At 36.2% G+C, this 22,828-nt stretch overlaps 1 protein-coding gene across 2 annotated transcripts in view; it reads right to left on the reverse strand.

Annotated features, from left to right (window-relative positions):
• The window catches only part of LOC134755838 (band 4.1-like protein 4), a 79,572-nt gene extending 56,886 nt beyond the window's left edge, over window positions 1-22,686 (reverse strand). Inside the window, exon 1 of one of the 2 annotated variants that reach the window (XM_063692456.1) lies at window positions 22,348-22,680. The gene's annotated coding sequence lies outside the window, so the exon portion shown is untranslated. Of the gene's footprint in view, window positions 1-22,347 lie in introns of both variants that reach the window. The other variant, XM_063692455.1, reaches the window with a different exon arrangement.
• Between the last annotated feature and the right edge of the window lie 142 nt (window positions 22,687-22,828).

Genomic DNA, 22,828 nt, shown 5'->3' on the forward strand with positions numbered 1-22,828 from the left:
TACCTACTTGGTGGCAAATCAAACATTTTAAAGAAGGTTTTTAATATTAAATCACATTTAAAATCGGGTCTATCGCGAATTTATTTTTCGACACAGGCAGGTTTCACTGGTCGTGGTCGCGGCTAACTGATTATCCGATTTTAAATGTGATTTAATATGTGTGTAACGCGAAGGTATTAAATGTTATTAGGTTTTTAATATAATGCAAAAATAATAGAACAAAATCGACCTGGAAATTTAAAATTACTTCGTAAGATATAAGTTATTCATGTTTTTTTTAATTGTCCTGTAAATCCACAGATGTCACTTTAATGTACAGCACCCATTATTTAGACAGTGTCATTAGACTTGTCAGATAATGAGGCTGTGGTATTTATTTTCATCTTAAGCAGATAACGCGGCAGATTTACTGGTGGGATTCTTGTGTATCTTAGCGTGTCCCCTCGCGCCCGAGCGGTTCTTCCCATCGCCTTCCGAGGCTGTATGTATACACACCATGTCTAATCTTAGATAATTAAGTCGTTATGGATCTCCAGATAACACTTACATTGGCCCGTTAAAGCAAGTAACTACTCAGTAAATAATGCGCCCCTGCGTTTTTCTTTTTCCTCTTTGTTCGAGAATCACGCGCGAATCGCGGCGCGATACAGAGGTACCGCATAGGCCCGTTAATATAGAAACGGCAATATTCTCACTGCGTACCCACGATAACATCGTTACGCAGTCGTCTATTCGTCACTCCGTTCTCATGAGTGCCTTTTCTCATGTGCACAAACGAGATTACCGACAATGAGCAGTAGTTTGCTTTTTCTGTTTAACTGTTGTAATAACCGCTGCGTACCTTATTAAGAAGTCTTTACAATGTTTACAATATGCTTTAAAAAAATCGATCAAGTGCGAGTCGAACAGTGAGTGATGTAGAAACCTTTAACGGTGCGTCTAAAAATAACAAAAACACAATACCTACCCAGTGGCAGAATTAGATATACATAAATAAAATAGTAAGAAAATTCTTGAAAGCGACGATTTCATTTATTTTCATTGTATTCATCACTTCACCGTCACGTAACAGCTAGTCATAGTTAACCTCGTTAGGTGTTATTACATTAACGTAAGTAGTCGACAGCTTGCTGCACTTATCCGAGATCGCGGAGTCGCGTTATTTTTGTTTTCCCACAAGCGATCACTGTCACATAACAACCATTTTATGTTATCGTGGAATAAAGGGCCTACTAGACGGAGAGCTGGTAGAAATTTGGAGTAGGTCCTTGAGGCAAGCTGAAAATTGGCCTGATGCTTCTCCTATCTTACCCTACCTCAGCACTACAAGTCTGGCTGCAGGGTAGCGGGTCTAAACCAACCTATAAATTTTTAAAGAATTTTTTTTTGGTGCCCAAAAAAGGTTCTTGAGGCAATCTGTAATTTCTACAAGTGGAAATTGAATATCTAAATAGTCATAAAAAAATTATGCCAGACGATTTGGCCGGGTCTTTTACCTCGCCAGACGCGTGCAAAATATTTTATCAAAAAATTCTAAAAAGGTCCTTGAGGCAATCTGTAATTTTTACAGTTTAAAGTTAAGTATCTAAATAGTCATAAAAAAAATAAGCCAGACGATTTAGTTGGGGCCTTCTACCTGCCAGACGATCTAGAAAGTTACGTATGGCACTTACTCGCACGCAAAATAAAGTTTGTTATCCTGTATGCTAATACAAAGTTATTTTTGTAGTTCAGAAAATTAAAGATAGAAAGGTATAAATTTGGATGTACGATGTGATTGTGAGTATGAAGATGTGTATATTTATGATAATTATGCGTATAGAATTATGGGTATGAATAGGGTGTGGGCATATTACATATTATGAAATTAGCGACAATATGTCCAGCTGTATCTCTATTGTAGATCCATGGGTAGTTCATTAGTTATGACGAAGGCCTTTTTATTTAATTTTAATGTACCATGGCGTGCATGGCTGTGTTCATGTATTTTTTTCATCTTTAGGGGTCATATAATATAATTAAATAATAAATAATTAATTAAATAATTAATTATTTATTTTAGGGGTTTAATATAATTTTAGTCTAATTTAACTTTAATTTTAATCTTAACTGTAATATAATAATTCTATGTAATGTTATAATGTAATATATTATGATCCTAAGTTGATTGAAATAAATGAATAAATGAAATGAAATTAATATCATCACACGTTTAGGGGGGGGGGGGAGGGTGTCAAGAAAATGTAACATGTTGTGACAAAGGGAACGGGGAGTCATAAACTTTGTGACGTCACTATAACTTATTTAAATTATTTTATTCGCTGGACAGTTAAATAACAAGTTTTTGGAACGATAATCGTTTTTAATCGTTTAATTTTCTTTTTTCAAACATGCAATGAAATATCTGTGCCTCCAGTGTAAAAGGGTTAAACTCGTCGTGTTTTCTCTGGATTCTTTCTAAAAAAATTGGGGTTTTGCTTTTAGTTTAGACTAGATAGTTTAGGTAATGAATTATAAATTTTCATTTAAATTGAACTGACTTTTGTGAAAGTAACAGAAATATTGGCTGTCAAAAAAAACTTATATCCCTTTTCACAAAAACAATAAATGTGTGAAAAGGTTAAACTGCACTTTCTCTAGTGTTGCTAAAATCTTTTTAGCTTTTGTATTGTGTAAAGAAACCATTTCGGGAATTCAAAATAGCATTTTTTTAGTACGATGGTAAAAAAACCAAATGAAAAATAATAATATTCATGTAATTAAAGAGTGAATAGGTATCTTTAATTTTTCTGCTTAAATTGCTAATGGTTCAGTACAACAGGGCAGTTGTACTTTTTGGTTTTTCTTCCCCATCTTTGTTTTCCTTTTTTGTTTTGTTTCCCAATTATTTCATAATCAGTCTCATTCCAGTTGTCTTTTCTTCTACAGGACTTTCTTTTTTATATTTGAATTCACTTACCTCTACTTATGAACAAGAATTTTCCTTTTTTTTTCGTTTAATTTTCTCGCAGTGAATTCAGTTTTTTATAGCACACTGAAGTTATAAAAGCTGGCATGCGTCATGAAGTCACGAGCGGGACTCTCGGGAGTCTCGGGAGCCGAGCGGCGTACGCGCCGCCGACCCCTCTTCGGCACCCCGCGAATCCTATTCATTAACTCAATTTAGCTAAACTAGATTGTGAAAAACGACCAAAGTAAATAAATTTATACCCCTTTACACATCATGACGTCCTAAAAATTGTCTGTAAATAATAAAAAACTTAATTTTTACCGTTATTCACGAACTAGACCCGGTAGTTGAAAAAGATCTAAGTGAATTTTAATTTCTTTACACCGAATGTTCCTTGAAATGTAGTTTATTCACTAAGATTAAACTTTACTTTAACCATCGTTCGTAACACGATTTTTAAATACCGATTTTTTAAACGAGATAATATGAAAATAAATCGTTTTGAACATAATAGTATAGCATTTTGGCAAACTTTAACTTTTGGCAAATTAGAAGTCGTAAGGCTGTGAGTGTCAACACAAAAGGTGTAGTTTTATGAAATAAACCTCTTACTGCCAAAATTTGTAATTTGGACAAACTCGACTTTTACACTGGAGGCACAGATATTGTCCTCATGTGCATCAAAACAGGCTTCAAAGTATCATGTTTCGGGCGGAGCAACTCGAGAGAACTGTAAAGGAATTGCATACGAAATTGAAGGCCTAGGCCGGGAAGTATTATTTTTTTTTAATTTTAATGTAAAAATGGCATCTGTGTTCATGCGAACAGGCTAAACATCTGAATTTTTTTTTCAGTCGTAATGCAAAAATAATCAGTTTCTTTCCCGCGTAAGCAACCCTTAATTAATATTTAAAAAAAAAACGCAAAAATAAACAAAATCTTTATAGGGCTGTACTCCTAAACCGTGCGTCGTAGCGCAAAAGTAATCAAATTTTCGTTCCCCTTTGAAAAAACCCATGTGATAAATAAAAAACAATAAAAAATAAATAAAAAAAACAACAAAAAAAACTTTATAGGGCTGTATCTCCAAAACCGTGCGTCGTAGCGCAAAAATAATCAAATTTTCGTTCCATTTCAAGGAACCCATAAGTGATATATAAAAAACACAAAAAAATACAACAAAAAAGTTATAGGGCTGTATCTGCTAAACCGTGCGCCGTAGCGCAAAAATTATGAAATTTTTGCTTCCCATCAGGAAACCCCTAATTACCATTTTTTTTAAATCACAAATAAGAAAAAAAAGCTTTATAGGGCTGTATCTCTTAAACTGTGCGTAGTAGCGCAAAAATAACCAAATTTTTAAAAACAATAAAAAAAAAAAGAAAATAATATATGACTGTAGCTTCTAAACCGTGCGTTGTAGTGCAAAAATAATAAAATTCTCGCCCCCTTTTAACACTCCACGCACTTAATAACCTATCACATCTGGACATGAAACAATCATCATCATCATCATCTTATTTGTATTATTATTTCATTATTATTTGTATTGTTTAAGCATTTATTAATTAAATAAAAAATTTACACATTATACTAATTAGAACACATTACTATTCTGTATTTAAATTGTATTATTTTACATATACATGTATTTTTTTTAAATTACAATACATTCAAAATATTTAGATAAGTACGGTTTTTACTCACTATTATTTTTAGTCGCTACAATACATTACAATACATTATTATAAATTCAGTCATATTACGTTAACTAATTTATCATAAATATACACATATTCATAATCATAATCACATCGTACATCCAAATTTGTACCTTTTACCTTTAATTTACTGCACTACAAAAATAACTTTGTATTAGCATACATTTCTACAGGAGAACAAACTTAATTTTGCGTACGAGTAAGTGCCATACGTAACTTTCTAGATCGTCTGGCAGGTAGAAGGCCCCGACCAAATCGTCTGGCTTATTTTTTTTATGACTATTTAGATACTTAACTTTAACCTGTAAAAATTACAGATTGCCTCAAGAACCTTTTTTGAATTTTTTCAAAAAATATTTTGCACGCGTCTGGCAAGGTTAAAGACCCGGCCTAATCGTCTGGCATAATTTTTTTATGACTATTTAGATATTCAATTTTCACTTGTAGAAATTACTGATTGCCTCAAGAACCTTTTTTGGGCACCAAAAAAAAAATTCTTTAAAAATTTGTAGGTTGGTTTAGACCCGCTACCCTGCAGCCAGACTTGTAGTGCTGAGGTAGGGTAAGATAGGAGAAGCATCAGGCAAATTTTCAGCTTGCCTCAAGGACCTACTCCAAATTTCCACCAGCTCTCGGACCATACATTTGATCCTGTAATTAGAAACACAATCTAATAGTGTGCAAGCGTCGCACTTTATACTTACACCGATTGCTCGGTGCTCGAAGCCAATAAGAAACGCGTAAACTAATATTAAATATTCCAATCATGTTACTTTTACGATTCCCGGCAAGTTATGCTCCTTAAAGACCAATTCTACAACGCCTAAAATTATTGCTTTTTCTTATATTCTTTGTTTGGGGAGTAATGTAATTGTTAATCCTGGATATTGATTACATCTTTCTTTAATTTTAGTCTTGAATAGTAACTCCTTTATGCGAATATGGAAAGTTGAGTGGGATAGCAAGCGTTATGCCCTTATGCCCAAAGAGATCAAGAACCAAAATATTATTTAAAAAAAATGAAAAATGAAAAAAGTTTATTGTCTAAATTTAAACATACAATAAATCACGGCCCTGTGTACTGAGCTAGGAAACCCTGTGTTACAGGACATGTTATTTTAAATCTATACTATTTATTTCATAACAATATTTGAGAAAAGTGCGAACGCTACGCTAGTACATGACACGAGTGTATGTTCGTAGTGTAGGTATAAAAGTATGGGCCATGTATAGGCACGGAAAAGCCAATATGGCCAATTATCGAAGCGTTAGCAACGCTGCTGGGGCCAGCTTTATACGCTTTTGTTTCCGCGGTGTTGTGACCATTTTATACATACCTATATAAATTGTCAATAATTGTCGTTTAGCAACATACTCAGTGAGAGTACCGTGACTATAAAAAATACGGCGATGCGTATGTGCTGTCTGGCGGTACCTATTGTGATTATACGCCGCTAAATAAAATTTTGATGTACGATAGTTAGTTTCTAATAACGGATATCACAATGTTTTGAAATAGGTTTGTTATCCAAGGTATAAACCGATCTACATATAATTTCAGATTAGTGACGAAAGTGGAGGACCCGTGCGAAATCGCCTTTTTATACAAACGTAGTCCTCATTTTCCTCTCTGGATATTAACATTATTGAAAAAATTTTGACGTTGTATATCAACCACAGCTATATGTACCTATATCAAACGTAGGGGTTTGATTTTTTTTCGTTTTTTTAAATTATTATTATTTTTATAATATTTAGGAGCATTTATAAATTTGTATGAAATCTGTTTTTTGCTCCTAAGTTTTACAATAATCAAAAAATGGAAAATAAATCAAACGCAGGGGCATTAGCTTTGGTTAATATACATTAAATCTTGTTAAAATAATTTCCATAATGTCAATATCCAGAGAGGAAAATGGGGACTACGTTTGTATGAAGAAGCGGCCGTCCCCTTTCCTCTTAAGCTGAGGTGTTACGTTAAATTTAACTAGAATCCATCTAAGTTAACTCTGCACCGCTTTGACGGAACAAAATGTGGCAGTGTCATTATGTCATTTATGGCGACATTCCCACACTTTGTATTAGTAGCGGTAACATACAATTAGGAAAAGCTTAATACAAAGCCAAATTTATCCCATTGAGAATCCTTTTGCAAATGCGATGCAGATTCAACTGGATCGTACTCTATAAGTACTATTTTTTTGGTTTATACGCACAAATACGAGTGTAGAGCGAGTCAGGTGAAACAAAATAAAAAATCTACAAACTAAAGCTAACTGATATAAAGTAAACTATATACAAAAATCATTTTTTCCACTGCGTTGATCTTTTAAATTCCGAAAATTGCACGTAAAATGAAATGGACTAAAAACTGTTCAAAATCAGTTAGCGGTAACTCGTTTTTGAATTGGTGTGTAATTTTTATTTATTTGTAATCTTCGTTTCATATAGGAAAATGGTTATTATCAAAAAACAAATGCAATTAAGAGGTTCAGCAACAAAGTCGCTTAAAACAAACCAAAATAACATGGGCATATTTTTATGATAGCATTCTAGAATTTACCCCAATTTTTCACAACCTAATTTCCGTTTATTACCCAAAAAAAAACTTTTTTTTAAATTACGAGCGCTGTAAAACTTTTACTCCTGTTCTATGTATCTATATTCAGACCTCCCTCAATTTGGAAAGGCGTTTGCAGTCATAAGAATAACTTTGTTATGGATATAATATAAGCAGTCCTGTTGTGACCATTGCTTACATACACATCGTTCACTCGTCAAGTATAAGTGTGACCTCGAGTTGTGTAACAGGTATGGGTAATCGGAGATTGTAACTACACTGGTTGGCTTGAAGCAAGTGGTTGCTATGCATTTTAAACACCAGCAAAGAGGTGCGAGCGGACGCCAATGCATACCAGCACGCGCAGACCTCTCGCATACTGATGGCACAGAATAAGTAATAGTATTATATGGTATTATCATACAGAACGGCCACGCACCGCCCCGCTCCGATTCAAATTACCTCGACCCGCGACAGCAGATTGACGGCCGTTTGCAGGCCGCTAAGTACTATTTTTAAGCAACTTACACTATGACGCACGACGCGTGTACAGACGTACCGTTGACACATATAGAAACGCAAGTGATTTTTGATGTATAGCGTGTCCGCCCTGCTGATGGCGCTGGCCGCTTAGACACTACTTTATGGCTTTGCTTTATTATCAAACCAGACAGATACGAGTATAAGAAAAAACATGGTTATCGCGAGTTTCAAAACACTAGTTCAATTAATTTGTTGTTATCACATCCAGTTGCGTTATGGTAGTCTGTATGTGGATAGAGTGACTGCAAAATGTAAATATAATTAAAATCAGATAATCAGCAACAACTTTTAGTACTTAGTATTCGGACCTCAAAAGCTGTCTGCCATATATGTAATTAGATTATATTGAAAGCTTTAATTTGATACTTCGTTATGTGTATACGCGATGATACAGTTAGGGTGTCATTACATTATGGGACTCTGCCTCGTGTCAGAATCGTCTCGCGGCAATTTTGGGATCCAAGAGCATACAATTATAGGTTGTTAGATTCTCAGATCTATGTAGGTGTATGAAAGACGTGGTTACCGACGTAAGTTATGTCAAGCATTATTTTATACACAGTAGTGAAGTAATGTGTTTAAGCAATATTCTATCAACTTTTACTTATTACCAAGTTATTATTTAAATAAATTGTTTCAAATAATATAATTTGTTTACTCGTTTAGCAATTAAGTACTTAGAAAGTAGAGGTAAAGTCACTGTCAGAATGTAAACCGGGACTATACTTAGGTATAGTATGAATCTTCTCAAATGATTTTTACGTCTAAGACCCTAATCTGTTAAACAAAAGCCATTGTTTCTTTTGTGTGAACGGTCGGCCATTGTGTGCCATTGTGCCGGAGCGCGTGCTACAGCGCGTGGCATTGTCAGGCACAATGGCACACAATGGCCGACCGCTAGTACGAAAGAAACAATGGCTTTTGTTTAACAGATTACCGTCTTAGGCGTATAAATAATTTGAGAAGATGCAGACTATGTCATAATTTTGTTACATTTAAAAATATAATGATTATACTCTTATCTGGAACTTAGCTATTTATAAAGAGATTGAAGGGCGAAAATGTAAGCCACATAGTAAATTAGGAAATAGAATGATCAATTGTATTCCAATTTTAGTGCCGGATTACTGGGTATACCGGACCGTCGAAGTGCCGGATTATCGAGATTTCACTGTACAATGCTGCGAACATTGACAAAAACCTTTTTTATTATTATTAATGGTGCTTATTACGTCATATGATAAGAAGTGCCCAAGTGCCCATACTCTTAGAACTTGTCTGTAGACATATTTTAACAGCTATTAACATTCCATCCATATAAAAACATTGGCGTTCGTTCTTAATTGTTTAAAGTTACTATGTTTCTAATGTTATATTGAATAGGTATTTTCGTTTTATGTTATATTACACCTGCCTAGGTAGGTAGCTTCTTTAATCTCTTATTTTCAAATGTACAAAAAAAGTAAATCAACAACTACATATTTATATACTAAAACGTATTGGAAAATTGATAGATATGCCACTGTCAATGCGTTTGACTAACGAGACGTGAATATTTCGTTCGTTTTAATGCATGAATGAATGAATAGCTTTGTAGCAGCGGAACTAAATAAAGCCCAAACTGCATTTTGAGGATTCCAATTGGATGCATGTCGATCGATTCGTCGAACATGGGATGTAAGTCACTCTCTAAGTAATTACCTTGCGTTTAATACTGCAATAGATTGTCTCTCCTCTCATAAAATTTGGCCTTAACAGACGAATTGAAAGTACTTTACCAATTACATTACATACATGTATTCCTATTAAGTCAGATGAAACCGATCGAATTTTTACGGTCATTCGCTACACTTAATCGTAAGTCCTTTTAGGTACAGTGTGTGATGTAAAACGATAGGGAATAAATTGATCAGAGAGGCCATATCTCGACGGACGGACGTCGTAAAGTTTGCACAACACGCCGCGGAGGCTGCGGGATGTGGGCTCGGGCACTCGTCAAGCTTCGACGCACCAACTAGTGGCCCGTTCTACTGATCACGCTACTTACAAAAAACTTCGACAATTTTACCCAACAAAAATAACACCTTTGTCAGACCGCTGCAGTAATGACATCCTGTACCTACTTCGGAATTATCTTTATTTTATTTTTACTGAATATAAACCATGTAAGGTTTCTGAGAAGTTACACAAATTAAAATAACCAACACTGCCCTTCTATGGAAGATGACATGTGGAGAAGTTTAACGTATTCCTTTTTAGGGTTCCGTACCCAAAGGGTAAAAACGGGACCCTATTACTAAGACTTCGCTGTCCGTCTGTCCGTCTGACCGTCTGTCACCAGGCTGTATCTCGTGATCTGTGATAGCTAGACAGCTGAAATTTTCACAGATGATGTATTTCGATTGCCGCTATAACAACAAATACTAAAAACAGAATAAAATAGAGATTTAAGTGGGGCTCCCATACAACAAACGTGATTTTTGACCGAACGAACGCTCTTAAGCAACGTCGGGCGGGGTCAGTACTTGGATGGGTGCCCGTTTTTATAGATAATGGTACGGAACCCTTCGTGTGCGAGTCCGACTCGCACTTGGCCGTTTTTTTATTTTTAATACATTCAACTTACGGTTTGGATACAAGTAGTTTGTTGGAAAGAAGCCAAAACAAGTCACGAATGGCTTACGAGTGACGTATTGGTTTGGCGACGATTGAATATGTGAATTGAAGGGGAAAATATAAATATTTGGGTAAGTATTAACGTATAAAGACTGTCATTACGCTGTGAATCTTAACAAAAGTGAATTATCCGCCTATTTTCCATACCATAACTTAGTATGGCCGATCTATGACTAGCAAACATGTAAAAGAAAATGATAAAATGTTATCGTTCCAATATGAGTGGTATTTGACTAGTTATATTTAAATAACTAGAGACAAGTACTATTTTAGGGATGTACCGACTAGTCGCCGACTAGTCGAGAAAGCCGACTATTCGGCCACATTTGTAGTCGGCGATTAGTCGGCAACTAGTCGGCAAAAAAGGCCGATTAGTCGGCCTATTATTTGTAGCAGTAAACCAGGCCATAAACGTAATAAACAGCCAATATTTCGCATATGTGTTATACGTTTTTTACTCGAAAATTAATACCTATCTATTATTGCATCATACTACAACTATTGTCTATATCCATACTATCATATTAAAGTCATGTATGTCGTCGCAGTCCGTATAATTTTTTTGTCGTTTGTTACAATTACAATATTAATATTACAGAATTTCCTTGGTACAATGCCTCAAGGGCCTATTTTAGATTTAAGCTAGTTATTAATTTCGTTTACGTAGTACCACTGTATATATCTTGTATAAAAATCTATTAATTTCTGTATATTACAGAAGGTAATTGTTATATTTATTTTTATTGTTTGAGTTGTTTTTAATTAAGCTGCTTGGACCTGAAAAATCATGGATTTCTGAAAACAAGTACGCACAAAGGGCTATATAGTAGAGAGAAGTTGAGTTCCCTGCGAGAACGAATTAATGAGATAATCCGCAGAGGAATTATAAATGTTATGCGTAATGGCGGAGCACACTTTTCGTAGAGCCCATGTCCGCTGGGGAAAGGCTCTTCACTAGTCACTACGTACGGGAAACTAACCCCTGGAAAGGTGTACTGCTAATCGGATCGCTAGCCGACTAGTCGCCGACTAATCGGCCATTCGAGCGCCGATTAGTCGGCTAGTCGGCCAAAACCATAGTCGGTACATCACTAAAGTATTTATTTTAGTATTAGTTCGCGCATTTATTACGTCGGCGCCCGATGAAGGATAATATTTTTAAAACTTTGGATCAAAGTAGGCGGAGCTTTGAGCACGATTTTACTAAATTACAAGCGGGACCGAAAGACGCCTAATGCAAGATCGACGCTGAGTCACACATAATCTGTAGCTTGCTTTCAACCCGAGAAGGAGGATTTAAAGTCTGCTTTTTAAAATTAGTAGGCACATTATTATTATGAGTAATTTGTTGGCTCACAAAATTACATCAGGTAGCCCGCGGCGGTCTCGCTCCGCGGCAATCAGCAGCGCGCTGTCGGACTCACCGGCTCAGCTCCATACACCTCCGGACACGCCCACAGTTTAACATTTTTTAACTCGCCCGGGATAATGCTAGATTCGTATTATTCATTATGGACCCCGATAATTATATTGTCATTATGCTGGAACCCGAGCTAATTGCTTGTAGGTGTATTGTTGGGCCGTCTATCAAATAAAAAGGTCAACCGCTATATAGGTATATACAATAGGGATGTGTTTCACAAACGCTTTATGAAATCTGACTTCAAAATGGGTGTCAGTTGCTTTCTCCAAGTTTTCGCTGGCTCGGCGTTCGGAAGCCAAAGGAAGGATGCGGATTTGCGGAAGGGACTGCTCGTTAAGTTTTTGTGGCTTTAAATCAGCGTTAATTAAAAAGTTGCTGTTATCACGTAAGGATTCTCTGTGCTCAGATTTTGCTGAGCTAGTCGGCGCGGCTAAATGGAATATTAATAGTAATGCTTGTGGCTTCACCCGGGGCGCCTTTATAATACCGTTTGCTAGTGAATATGAAGATGAGAAGGCATGGAAGCGTGCCTAACACTGTCTCTTCATCCTTCCTTTGTGTCAATTCGTATGAAGATTAGTGTGCCTTAGCCAACTACATACTCGTATCTAGCTTGAGTTGCACCTTAACTTCTAAAAAATACTTGTATTACCTATGTATTTAATAAAGCTAATTATATGGACAGACGGCAATAACAGATATTGTGAATTACTATAACGGATTTTTTTAAAGAAAAAGTAATATGAATGGAAGGAAATGTTACATATTTTGCTCAGTCAAAGGTTAAATTTTCCCCTATTAAATTAAGGTTATTAAATTCGGCCATTCGTTCTCCATCAAAGTCAGCAGTCTTCGCAAAGCTTTTCCGATTACGTTTACAAAACAGAATGCAGGTCTTTCCTAGCGTTACAGGGGTAGGTAGGCACACAATTCTATTCAGCACTGAGCTCCGCGGAGCTCACAGTAACAAGCATTGCGGAGTATAAAGTTACCTTTGCGTAAGAATAAAGTTCGTACATTCGCGATTAATATATTCACCGCGGCTCTACCTGCGAACACAGATTACTTACCTGCAATACGGAGTATATTACACGATTCTCACTTGTAGTGACGCGTCATTAGTGCTCCCTGACTTATAAAGTACATATGAAAGCACGACGAAATTCAACTGTATTCATATGACGTATCTTGTATGTGCAGATCGCGGAGTTTTAACAACCATATGTTTGATAACCGCTCAAGTCTTCGTAAACGCTTTATAATGTGGTGTCTTTGCATGGTAATCTGTGCTTGCGAGTGAGCAACTAACGAAGAACCCTCTAAACTTTGTTTTGCACCGCACTCGTACCGCCTCACAAAGCGCCTCTGCACTAAAACGCCTCTTAATGAAACGCAATCGTTGCAAATTCGTCTAAATTTTCGCTACAACGAGCCGGCGTTCCGCACGCCGCGAGCCCCTCAAGCATGATCTCGCTAAATTTAATCCTAGTGCATTCGACATTTCGCTTGCAGTGAATTAATTTTTGCTCATTATCTTTTAATGGTAAACGTTTGTTGTGTTTAATGCCCGGGCATTTAAACGTAAAGCCAGACAGCGCTATTTGCCATAGGCAATTTCATAAAATTGGTTATTACGGTGACATTATTTATATTGTTTATTGATCAGTTTAATATGACCCGAGGTCCAAAAGTGACCTACGTTATAATATGCAACAGTAAAATTTAATAATTAGAGAATGTTAATAAAGAGGTAAACAAACAAAACAAATAACAAAATACCTGACCTAATCATAATGCCTGAGTGGCGACTGGAAAATATTAATTTCGAAACAATTATGGAAGTTGTTAATTAATGTCCTCCCTCACCCGCATACCAAAAAGGTTAAATTTAATGAAATAATAAGAAAACCTCAGGCGCGACTCGGGCTCCGTTTTAGAATTAAATAGAAGTTAGAAAACTGGCAAGTAAGAAATAAAAGTCGTTATTTTTCAATATCAGCATTTTAACATCGTTTATTTTGACACTAAGTCTGCTTATCGTATGAGCTCGCTTAACGATATTGAATAGTGGCCTTATTCTTTCAACACAGTTCTATTGCGACCTAAACAAGACGTGTGCTAAGCCAAACTTGAACTAACATGTACCTACCTATATTATATATTCGTTATTATGACGACATAAGTATGACAAGTTGGGAAACGCAAAACTGTAGTTAAGCTTTGGGACTTAGTTGCACGTTGCAGAGCGTGACAGCTAGCCACCATTCAATTATGCCTCGCCCAGTCGTTTACAGGAATTAGTAGAGAACTTATTTTATCAATTTGAGTGTTTGTCTGCAAACTTATTTAACTTTAAGTCACATTGAATTAGAGTCTATTGACACAAAGGGAGATGTTGACTTTATTTTCAATAGCATTGTAGGTAAGACAATATACATATAGAAAGTTTTAGGACCTCCAAGAAGATAGAACTTGGGAAGTGTGGAAGATCTGTCGCAACGCAATACTCGTAATCTGTTGCTGTGGCGTGTTGAAGTTGAAGGAAGCATTCAAAAAGTCTTCATTGAACATTGGACTCCTAACTGTCGGAGCTTCCGGCGCTTACTTTTCTATGACATGACAGGTGATCACGTGATGCTTTTTATAGAAAACGAAGCGCCGGAAGCTCCGGCCCGGTCACGGCCCGGTCTAACGTGAGTCATCCTATAAGGTATTGATAAAGATTAATTCAGTGGCGATATATGGTGTCCAACTCTTTTTTTTTTTACTATGAATATCCGATGAAAATGATTACAAAGAATAGGCAACATATTGCAAACACGATGTCGGAGCCGATGCTCGTAACGTGAGATTGTTGCGACGCGACAAAGGAAGATAAACAGAAGAAAAATGCGGCGTAACACGACACACGACCGTAACAATGTTCCGATAGCGACAGACGATAGTTCTGCCTTTAATGAGAACAGAAACAATCTTGAAACGGTAACAGCTTTGATGGGAAACGCGTTTGATGCTTGCTTGTATAAATTCCGAGTTCAAAGCGGTGGAAAATAGCAAACGTTGGCTAAATCGGTTTATATATAAATACTGAACCGGCATATATCTAATAATACTCCCTGTAAATCCAGAAATGTAAGGATTATTTCAATATTTATTTTACGTAGCAAGCTAAGATGTTGATATTTAAATATTATTAACTCCATCTAGGTATTATCCTTATGTATTTAGGTACTAATTATGTTGTTGAGTTCATTAAAAACACGAAATATTGAAGAGTTAAAACGGTATATTCCCAATAAACCGGTTGTACAAAACACCACTACATGAAAACCATGAATCTGAGATTTATCTGTTTCGCTTGTGATTTCATGAGCATCAGAGTATGTGAGCCATATGATGCGAAAATCATTTCAATTGAACGACCGGTGGCACAGCCGCAGTGACGGCGTTCAATTCAATCTGGTGAATCTGGTAATCGGAAATGGGTATTGTGCAACAAAGGCTCCTATTGTCAACCGGCCACTGCCCGCTGCCCGCTGCCCGCGCCTGCCGGTCAGCGCGCCCGCCGTCCGCGCACATTCATATTGAATACTCCATGCATACAGATTTGGATCACATAGATTCCGTTTGATCACGGAAACCTTCATTCGATTAATTTGTGCTAAAATTTACAAGCAAAAACGTGACCACTTCTGTCATTTGATTAGCGTTGAATGTGTCTGTTTTGATTGGACACGTTTTATACATGCGGTCGTCTGAAATAATAATATGCGACATTGCAAAAACTAACCACATTAAAATATTTACATATATATATTTAGTTTATATCGATGAATCTTTCGATCTTAATAACTTCACAACCTCAATTCTACAAGCAATATGCTTTGCCCCAGCCGCTTAAGAGGGGGACATAAAGCTAGGAAATTAGAAAGGAACAATAGATATGGCACGCCGCCCGATAGTTGCGACGAAAGATTTGGCGATTACGTGGCTTTTAACGTGTTACCTCAATAACTGAAAAAAAAATAACCGGCCCTGTGCGAATCGGACTCGCGCACGAAGGGTTCCGTGCCATTACGTAAAAAACGGCAATAAAATCACGTTTTTTGTATGGGAGCCGCCCCACTTAAATATTAATTTTATTCTGTTTTTAACTAGTATGTATTTGTTGTTATAGCGGCAACAGAAATACACATCATCTGTGAAAATTTCAACTGTCTAGCTATCACGGCGCATGAGATACAGCCTGGTGACAGACGGACAGACAGACGGACGGACAGCGGAGTCTTAGTAGGTAATAGGGTCCCGTTTTTACCCATTGGGTACGGAACCATATAGATACTTCTGATTAAAATTTTGTTACTTAAATCCCAACGGCTATATCACTATCTATTTTATACTAAAATTATACTGCTATTGTATGCAGGGTAACGATATTGGTAAATTAGACATGTTTTCATTTTTTTTTCTATCTAGTCAACTTTAACCTTTTACGACCGGTCTGGCCTAGTGGGTAGTGCCTATGAAGCCGATGGTCCTGGGTCCGAATCCCGTTAAGGGCATTTATTTCTGTGATAAGCACAGATATTTGTTCCTGAGTCATGGATGTTTTCTATGTATGTATTTAAGTATTTGTATATTATATATATCGTTGTCTGAGTACCCAGAACAAGCCTTCTTGAGCTTACCGTGGGACTTAGCCAATTTGCGTAGGAATGTCTGTATAATATTACGGTTACGGTTTTGCTTAGTCTGCCCTCGCAAATATAGTCTAGTTTCCGAGTAATTTTTTCTTGGCATTTGTCCTTGATTAAGCTTTGTCAATGACCTTGGCGCTGTGACTCTTCATGTTTCTATTTCGTACCTAAGTATCTTGAGATAAACATAAAAATTGATTATTGTAAAATATATGTATCCCAAATCCTCCACCAAATAATTACTTCATAGGATTTAACAATGCAGTAACATGTTAATATTTCTTTAAATTCAAGTAACTTACATGAACAAGAATATTTTAAGCATACATATGTGGATCTGATACAATATTTTTGGTTCCAGGCTTTATTCCAGGGGCTTCATTACACACCGCTAATAATTGAACGTGAATTATATTTGAGACCATAGGTAGACGTTTCTCTTTTTGATGCAAATTAAAGGCTGCCTACAAACTCACTAAACTTAATTATTACATCAAGCCTGACTCACTTCGGATTTTACACAGTATCAAAATAAAAAAAAAATAAAAAAAATCTAAAAAGCATTTATTTTGTTCGAGTATACGTACTTGTACTTCCTAAATAGTTAGGTTTCAGGCGAGCTAGCGAGTGAACTTTCTGTTCCGATTTTTACAATATGAAACTGTTACTTATGCATACCGAGCTAGCGAGTGAACATTCTGTTCCGATTTTTCAGTTCATAATGAAACTGTTTATGCCAAAGAGCTAATAGGATAGAGCGGTACTGTCATAGTAAATTTTGTAGCCACAGTAAATTCACTGTCATCTATCGACACACGATTAAAACTAAAAATATCAAAAAATGTATTTATGTATATATGTATATGGATAAATGATTTTTTTTACTGCATTAATTATTTTTATATGATTTTGACCAATGTTCTTTCACTGATATGCGTTAAAATTGTTAAATAACAAACGAAACCGTCAACGCCATCTATACGAGAGTAGGCCAAAGGTAGTGGCGCCATCTGATCGAGAATCAAATTTTCTTGATTTTCGAGGCACGTTTTTTCCTTAGACTGTATCCATCTATTACGGAGTTATATATATCTTTGCTTATGCTTACATTTAATAGTTATATACCGTGCAATCTATCTACCGAGTCAATATACACCCTTCTATTGACGGAATGAACCTCAGGAGTGGGTAGTGCTAACGCGAATCGTGATTTTACAAATCCCTATCGAGGACAAGAGGGCACTTGACCCCTTCCCCAAGACTTCGCCGGCCGTATCCCGACTGCCGACTTTCAAATGAAAACATGTGCTAGCTGTGACTCATTCTCACTCTTTTTAGACCCACAATAATTCCCACGCAACTCTATTAATTAGATTAAAAGTAGGTATTTTAACATTACGCGAAATATTATGATCACAGAGTAATCCTTTGAAACCTTTCAGGCAAGTCAAAACATCTTGCAACGTGTTTACTTACTGTATTATTGAACAAAATCATTTAGTTTGTTTTCATAAAAAATACTTAATCTGCTATTTTTGTTCTCAGAGATAAATCAAATTATGCAGCTGTACATGCTGTTGCTCAAACATTTTAAATATTAGGCGACGTCTTGAATCAAACAGCCTCCGGAAATCGTGATAGCAAATAATTATGGTAAAAGACATTAGTTCCAAAGGAAGCTGGCTAACAAATGAAATGGAGCTCGTTATCACTGACAGCTCCAGATCGAAAAGAAGAAAGATGGCAGCCCCCCGGAGACCGTCTTCACCCGCGTAGGAACTTATTATTTATAGACAGTTACGTCGGAACACTGTGATATCATCTTATTCTGGCAGATCTCCGTTAGTTATGATCATGATTCGATATAGGTAAGGAAAGAACGACAAGAAAGATGTTTTAGTTCAAAAAGTCAGGAAATATCTCGGATCTATATATTTTTTTTATTCATTGCTATTCTAGTTAACATTCGTTCTGTACGCAACTACACGCATAGACGAGAAGCATTTTTTCTTACAAGCCATTTTGCCTATAGAACGTGAAATTAAGTTCGGTTCAAAATTGTAATGACCCTTTATTTATTTTATATAGAATTTGTACCTATTAGCTATACCTTTTTGTCGTGAATGAAGTGGGTGTACCTAACCTAAATACTATTAATACTATTATATTACCACTATTACTAACTTCAAATATATGTACATTGTTATTTCGTATTATATATATGTAATTTATTAATTACAACAAGGAAAAACAAAACAAACAATAACTGAAGTTATATACAAATTAAAAATATTAAACTTAAATAATAATTATCTACAAATAAAAAATGCTCCCCAGGTCTCCTTCGTAAATGATGGTGCCGAGCAGGCTGACGGGGTTTCCTTTTTGAAAAGCCAGGCTTAGCCGCTTGGCCAGAGTAAAACTGCCAGTCCTGTGGTCACCGCACGCATCAACCAGGAGTTTTCATCGAATAGAATTTTGGCACTGCAACATCTTTGCAATGAGGGCTATCGTTTTTGTGCCCACTAGTTGGCGCCACTGTAGATGTAGGTCCAGAAGAACAGATCTCAAAATTTTTCTATGCTCATTTTTATATTATACACAAAGGTCTAAATGTGCCATTTTTTTCAACCTGTTTAATATTGCATATATTTTAATCGGCACTTTTTTTAAACCACTAACATTTATTGAGCTATATCTATAGTTTACCATGATTAATCAAAGATGGACAGAGATATACCACAATTATGAATAAGGAGTGAAAATTCCCGATAAAAAAGCTTGAAACCCCCAAAACTTCTACTTAAATTCTTTGTACCTAAATTTATATGAATTTCATGTTAACAATTTTTGTTTTGTACAATAAAGTGATTTACTACTACTACTACTACTATGCATTTGACATTTTAAAAGACCTCCATCTACACTAGCGCCCCTAGCGGCGAAATTAAACGCGGTAATAGTCATTGAGTAAATTACTAGTGCTTATACGGATTTTTAAAGTTTATTTTTGATCTTACAAACTGGATAGCACAACAAGTTTAAGCAAGAAATCATTTACGCTTGAATGAAAAGCCTGCCTTTAGCCGAGCAGGGTTCTTATTGCAGAACTGGTTGAATTGCTGCTTCATTACCCACATAGTGCAAAAGAAAGCGTTACCATATTGGTTTTTCCCCATCTTAATGTAAGAAAGCGCTTCTCGAGAAACATTGCCTTACCTACCTACTTGTTTGATGGTTCAGCCTCGTAAAAAATGTGTTTACTTATGTGCATCGACTACTAATCTTTGATTACTAATCATGATGACTTATGCAATATTTATAGTTATAAAATAAAACACGGGTAATTTGAGGAAACTGGGTACAACTGCTCCTCTTTTTAGTTCAGTTAGGTACAAATAATTGACATTAATAAATTAATTTACCTATCATATAGAACAATCTCATACAAATAAACGTAAAATAACAATTAAGCAATTAAATTTTCAACTAGAATCTATCTAAATATATAATTTTAGCGTATGTCCTGACTGACTGATTCATCAACGCCGAGCCGAAAGTACCAAAGCAAAAATTGAAATTTGCACATCAAGTTTCATCTATATTGTGTACAAGAAATACGAAGCGATTTTGAGAAATTCAACCCCTAAGGGGATTAAGAAGGGGATGAAAGTTTGTATGGGGTTCAAGATTTATTTTCAACTGCCTATTAAGTACTTATTTTAAAAGATATTTTTAAAAAATACAAGAAAACTGATTTCAGCGTTTTTGAAAATTCGTCCCCTAAGGTGCTGAAAAAGGGGTCGAAAGTCTGTACCGGGAACGAAAACTTTTGTGTGTGAGGGATTTGAAACTTCGTAGGAAGACACAATATTACAACACAAGAAAAGTAATTTTAGCGTTTTTAAAAATTCTTCCCTTAAAATGGGGGGGTTTAAATGAGGTTGAAAGTTTGTAACGGGAACGATTTGAGTAGGTAGCTAAGGGACTTCAAACTCGTTGAAAGACACAATATTAGAAAGCAAGAAAAGTAATATCAGTGCTTTTCAATATTTAGCCCCTAATGGGGTTAAAAAGCTACGAGTTGAAACTGTTGAAAGTTTGTATGGGAATCAAATAATTCTTGAGGGACCTGAAACAGTACGTTGAAACAGGAGAAAGTTACACCGTTAGAAAACAAGATATGCAATGTCAGCGTTTTGTTTTAATCCGTCTTTTAAGGGGGGGTTTAAAAACTGTTGAAACTGTACCGAGAACGAAGATGTTTATAAGTGAGTTTTGAAAATACTTTCTGTAAAAAGGTTGAGAGGAGACTGACAGCTTGTATCGAGAACAATAGTACATTTCGATGCTAGTGCGGAAAGTATGTCATTACATCACGAGCACTCAGATATCTTACCACGAGCCGTAGGCGAGTGGCAAGACTCAGGACGAGTGAAGAATGACATTTCCGCACGTGTATCGAACGACGTTTTTTAATACAGTTGCGAAAAAATAATAAAAACAACAAGTAAGGAATAACTTTGGAAACTTAAGCTTGCAGTAAGAAAAAACGCCTCTTCTTTGTCAGGCGTTTCTGCAGCTATTCCTACCTAGAGGTAGGGGTTTGGAAGGTAGACCTTCCAAATTCTATTCCATTCAGACAACTTATTAAGAACGGTTTTTCAATATTCAATATTAAAAATAAACGTGTTATAATGATGAAGAGGTAAGTAATAAAATATGAAATAGGTTTATTTTTCGTATTCTTACATTAACGGGTTTTTATGTTAATTACGACGTTTAAAGGAAACTAATACTAACACTCATTAATAAGTAGTCATGAACTGGAACAAGTACGAGTATAAATAAATAAAAAATTTTGGAAAAGTGAAAAGTACTAGTTCGCGAAAACCAACTTTCCGCACGCTAAACAGCTATGTAAAGTAGCACTTTTTGAGCAACTGTATTCAAATAACATTTTATTTTTACATATGTAAACTGAATGGTGTATATAATAAGTGTTCCGGACGTTTGTATTTTAGTTTTTATTTTATTTTGGGTAGTTTCATTTCATAACTTTGACGATAAACAGGAAATCCCACCTCACCCCGTAGTCCCTCGTAATTGGGGTGAGATGGGTTTTCATACAAAGGTGATTTTGGAAGATTGTTGTATCGATTTTTTTATGAGTATTACTATAGCTCCATTTTAAAATGGAATACATTATTTTTGTAGCAGTAGCCTTAAAATCCCATCTCACCCCCTTTCACCCCTTCTCTCTCCATTCATAACCCAACTCTCCCCTCGAACCCTACTCACCCCATTTTACGGTAAACAGTTTTTTTGTCCTCAAACATTATAGCTCTATGCAACCAGCAGATCAACCTCATAGCATACCTATTAGAGATGATTTTAGCCGTACATACTTAATTTCTTTTTTCATTCTAATAAGCATTTCAATGGTCGCGATAAAATGGTATAAGATGTTATGTTGTGACTAGATCCGTAAAAAACAATAATACCTATCACATTATTACGGCTCGGTATGAACGTGCGACCGCGACCGCGAGCGGCCGGGTGGTTGGGTATGCACGGCGACGTCCGAGGCCCGCGGCGCCGGCCATTCAACTCGACCATGGCCTCACTCTAGTGCTTTATGTTCTACAACACAGTTCCATCACTATCATATACTTCATGAGAACTTCCTATTCATCACGCTCCGGTTCACACACAAATTATGCTCCATCTTGACTACCTACAAAAAAACGTGGGAACAAACTTTTAAATTTACTTACGGTGACTAAATTTGTTGAGAACTCGACTCGATTACACCAGCAAAGTCCATGCTGGAACTATGTCAATCAAAATCTTTAAAGTTATGTTAATAATCTCACTTTAATCCTACTTGTTAACATGACTTATCGCGCCGTTTAGTTAACCCAAACACTTCACGACACTGAAAGTTCACATTTTCAAGTTTCAACACGAACTTTAGGAAACTCTCCCGCTGGTTGTCACCGAACCGGGAGCACAACAAGTGTTATAAACAAAAGGGAAGGTTTCGCGAACGCGAGTTACTTGCGTGAGGGCCGCGGGCCACCTGTCACCGCGGGGAACACGTATCTACTGCCACCGGCGGCCCGGTGTCGGTCCCGCGTTCTCAACTCCACCAGCTCACTACGCAACACAAACATCTTGTGTATAACATTACAAAACCCTCAACCATCTTACATTACTCGCTCAGCGTGTAACGTTACTGCTGGTAATATAATAGAT

Source organism: Cydia strobilella, chromosome 3 (genome assembly GCF_947568885.1).
Source record: "Cydia strobilella chromosome 3, ilCydStro3.1, whole genome shotgun sequence".
NCBI lineage: Eukaryota > Metazoa > Arthropoda > Insecta > Lepidoptera > Tortricidae > Cydia > Cydia strobilella.